Source organism: Nilaparvata lugens, unplaced genomic scaffold (genome assembly GCF_014356525.2).
Source record: "Nilaparvata lugens isolate BPH unplaced genomic scaffold, ASM1435652v1 scaffold9485, whole genome shotgun sequence".
In the NCBI taxonomy this organism is placed as follows: domain Eukaryota; kingdom Metazoa; phylum Arthropoda; class Insecta; order Hemiptera; family Delphacidae; genus Nilaparvata; species Nilaparvata lugens.
Genome location: NW_024095228.1, coordinates 424 through 5,246, shown reverse-complemented (window position 1 = coordinate 5,246; position 4,823 = coordinate 424). Strand labels below are relative to the sequence as shown.

General features: G+C 30.7%; 1 long non-coding RNA gene across 1 annotated transcript; it reads left to right on the top strand.

The window, feature by feature from the left end:
* The first annotated feature begins 828 nt into the window (after positions 1 to 828).
* On the top strand, positions 829 to 4,176 carry LOC120349349. Its single transcript, XR_005570326.1, has 2 exons — positions 829 to 1,038; positions 3,542 to 4,176. It is a non-coding gene; the product is annotated as an uncharacterized LOC120349349 (long non-coding RNA).
* Positions 4,177 to 4,823: the final 647 nt, after the last annotated feature.

Below are 4,823 nucleotides of genomic sequence, written 5' to 3'. Positions count from 1 at the left end.
TTATAATTTTATCAATTTTTTGTGTTTTATAATTTTATGTATTTTCTGATGGTTTTATAATAATATATGAAAGTAATGCCTATAATGAATAACCCAAACCTACTCTATTTTTTTTAAATTTTTACTTTTCTGGTTCTTATAATATAGGCCTATATAATATATATTTTTGAATGTATCCTAAAACAAGAATACAATAAATAAACTATAATAATCTAATCTAGCTAATTTTTTGGGGTTTTCTATAACTATTACATAATATATAACCCAGATAAACTAACCTAATTTTTTTGTGTTTTATAATTTTATTAATTTTTGGGGGTTTTCTATAACTATTACATAATATATTACCCAGATAAACTAACCTAATTTTTTTGTGTTTTATAATTTTATTAATTTTTGGGGGTTTTCTATAACTATTACATAATATATAACCTAGATAAACTAACCTAATTTTTTTGTGTTTTATAATTTTATTATTTTTTGGGGTTTTCTATAACTATTATATAATATATAACCCAGATAAACTAACCTAATTTTTTTGTGTTTTATAATTTTATCAATTTTTTGTGTTTTATAATTTTATTAATTTTTGGGGTTTTCTGTACTTGTTAATATAATATAACCTAGATAAACTAACCTAATTTTTTTGTGTTTTATAATTTTATGTATTTTCTGATGGTTTTATAATAATATATGAAAGTAATGCCTATAATGAATAACCCAAACCTACTCTATTTTTTTAAATTTTTACTTTTCTGGTTCTTATAATATAGGCCTATATAATATATATTTTTGAATGTATCCTTTAACAACAATATATTCATAATAATACAAGAGTAATGCTTATAACTAAAATATAAATATTTTTTTTTCAATTTTAACAGGAGATATGACGATGTGTGAAGCGTTGTCTGAAGGCTGATGAGGCTGGAGAACTGGAGGATGATGAGGAAGGGAATGCAGACACAGGGGAAAGAGGCAAGCTGAGGCTGGAGAGGCATTTCGAAGGAGACAAAGGCTGTAGTGCTAAAGATGCAAGTAAGTACTGGAGCAAGGAGTTTTTATTATGAGTGATTCATTCAATCATTTCATCAATATGAAAATTTGGATTTTTATGAGAAACTGTTTTTTTTTTTTAATTTTGTAGATACAGTGGAAAATTATGATTTATAATTAATTTGGAAAATACTAATGTCAAAAATATATCTAGGGTGAAGTGGGGTTTGATTATAAAATGTAAAACGGGATGATTTAATTATGATGATGATGATTATAATAATTGAAAGATAAAAACATTTGTAGCTAAGAAACATTGAACTCTGATAATAATAGTTATCTTACAAGAATAAGTGAAAATCTATGTTGTTTCTTTGAAACCTATAAAGTGTCTTAAGACAGTCCATGTTCTACTGTACAAAGATGGATGGAAAATATTTCATTGATTGATAATGCTTGATTGACAGTCGTGGAGAGCAGCACACCTTCTTCACTTCAATTATTTTCAAAATTATTACCCTGCCACATAAAATTACATTGCAATTCTGCTTATTTTCAACAAATTTCTATTAAAGCTCTCCTATTTTTCAAGTCTGTAGATCAACAATACTTGTGTCTTGGCTCAATGTATCGATGGATCAATAAAACATTATTTTTTATACAAAAGATGGTTCTGAATAAAAAATGCAGCATTGAGAATGTGAGATAAATAGAAACAGGAAGTGATTTAAGCCGATAATTGACCATGTTCCAATATTTATTCTATTATATGTAAATTACTTTCAGACCTGTACTATTTATTGAAGAGGAATAATTAGGAAATTACAGAAATAATGTACCTAGTTGAATTACGATCATTGAGCAACCTGGAAGGGAATACAAGTCATTTTTTTATGAAAAGGAAGAAGCAGGGAGCTAGCAGTCCTAGAGTTATCTGAATTTGTAAGTGAATTCTCAAATTATTCATTGTATGTTGGTTGGAACAAACTGTTCATTGTCGACTTTGGTCAACAGCTAAGAGAATTGACCTTGACCATAGTAAAAACCTCTGAACCACTCAGAAAACCACAACAAAACCCTCCCAACAACCGCCACAGCTTGAGCCAACAACTGACCAACATATTCAGATTTTTGTCAACAACTTACAATAGGTGATCCCTTGTTGGGGGGGGGGGGTTAGTAATAAACAAACGGTGTCATTTCAATTATAAAAAAAATCTTGTGTTGGGGGGTTGGTATACTGTATTTGAGGTATTCAGGGGGGGGGTATAAATGTGGGGTATTCAGAGCGGGTGGTATTGTACTAAATTTGAGGTATTTAGAGGGTCTTTGGGCATGGTGTGGGGGGTGGACAAATTTATTCATTTTTCATTTTCAAATACTTACCTTCAAAAACAAATACAAATACCTTAACTGGCCCACACATGTGGCCTCTGACTCAAGGCGGCCTCGGGCGCCTCAAGGCCGCCTTCAGGCCTCAGACTCACAACATGTGTGGAGCCGATACTTACGTCACATTCAACTATATCTCGTCACACTACACCTCTACCACAACTCGTAGACAAAAACCCAATCACCCAAAAACCACAGAGAATTCAATTCTCCATCTTCATAATCATCATGATAATACAGCAACGACCAAACTGTAGAAATTCCTCCCAGAGAATAACTTACAAGTCAAGAATGAACCAGTCTGTTCCAACCAACATACAGATTTTACTGTACCCTAAAAAATCCAGTTTTATCTGTGTAAAGCAATGGATTTATAGACAATGACTGTACCAGAAATTCATCTGAACCCTCCTCCATTCTTCAAAAAGAATTCCCTGCCTTGGCCATCAAAAGACTGATGTTTTGAAAAAAAACAGACTTATCAGTCACTCAAATAAACTTAGCTGAAATAAGTAAACCTGCCCCAGGAATGCTCAATGGTAATTCAACTAGACATGATTTAAAGAAATAAATTTTGGTTGCCGAATCATCCTCCTTGGGTTGATTATATAAAAACTGTCTATGAAATATCCCTGATAATTAAACCCTATATTTAAGCCAACATTTATTTTTTTTTTTTTTGGACGAATTGACATTAAATTATCTAAAATGAAAAATGTCAGTTCAAACTCTATAATAAATAGAAATTGTGAGCTCTGAAACAATCTCGACCTTTAAAAAGATAAAACTATCTACTGTGAAAAAAATAAAATTTCCCTAAATAGTCGAATACCGGTATATGAACAGTTTTATAATAAGATGGAAAAATAAATATTGAGGGGAGAATTAGGGTTAAGTCGAGGTCAAGTCGTGGCCAGTCGGTCAGTGGTCAAGGTCGAAGGTCAAGATTGTACCAGAGCTTTCATTTTCCACTTGAAACAGTTTTGGAGTTTGAAGACTTGAAACTGCAATTTAGCTACAAATAAAATCCTGCTCTAGTTAATCAATCACATTGTAGGCCTAATGATGCCGAACCTCCAATGTTGGACCAAGTTTCAATAATTCTAAATTAATTAATTATCCACCTACTCAATACATTGTTAACATTTTCCAGATAGGCTGGTAACTGAGACGAATGTAATCGAAATCCCCCAAGATCCAGAATATGGGAAGATAACGGACAGACGAAAGTTTATGCCAATGAGGTATTGTAAATGTTGGGGTCTTCTTATCCTTTCTTTATTTATATTATTAAAATTTAAAATGCTTTTGCAAAACAAAAGGGTTTAAGTAATAAAAATGTTGGGGACTTGTAATCCTTTCTTATTTATTAATATTATTACACCATCCATTGATGCATTGAGCTAAGACAAGTCGTGTTATGCACGACTTCAGTAATATATTTTATTTCTATAAATAGGGCTGAAATTCTATTACATTGAACCAATAAAAATAATTTTATTATACCATGAATTGATAACAATGAAAAACTATTATTTAAACTTTCGTCAAGTGAGGTTTGCAATCTCCCTGTCTGTCCATCAAGCATAGTCAATGATTATAATTAAATTATAAAATGAATTTAGAAATTTAAATTAGTAAAAAATTATCATTATCATCATAATCACATAAATTAATGGATGAATTTAAAATAGGATAAATTTATGAGGTTATATAGTGTACCTGTGTAATAAGCAGAAGTAATTTAATTTTGAGTATGGATTGAATAAACAATTAAAATGAAATGAATTGATGTTTGTCACTCACCCTACAGACACTGCCCTCCTCTGCTGAGTAACTCCTTACATTTTTTATTAACCCCCGAGCCTTTGTCTCTTTTAATCTATTTAATGGAAATTGTCCTGTAATTCCAGTGCTTCCTCTATTGCTGCGTCAATTTTCCCCTGCAGTCTGCGGGGAATTTTGAGTGCCTTAACCGATTCCTTAGATTTCCTATGCTGTAAACAAAAATCAAACCTTGATTAATCAATTTCATCACAATGAAAATCATTACCATCTATTGTATTGTATTCATTAAGATTTGCTCCATTCTCATTAAGAAGGCTTTCACAATTCTGTCTGATAAGGCTGTGCAAAGGCTAAAAATAAACTTTCTACTCGTGATATTTTTCAAAGTTTTTTGATTTGTATATCATCCAGCTATCAAAATGAAAAAGTTTTCTCAGGAAAACATTTTTTTCTGATCATTACTTTTTGAGATATGAGCGCCTAAAGTTTAAATTTTTGGGACAGAACATTTCAAATTCGGTAAGAGATAAATCCATGAGATTTAGAGGATAGATTCTTCATGTTATTGTTGATCTAGTAAAACAAACATTTTCTGAAAATATCAATTTTTAAGATAGTTATTCAATTTACTAAAAATAACTCAACTA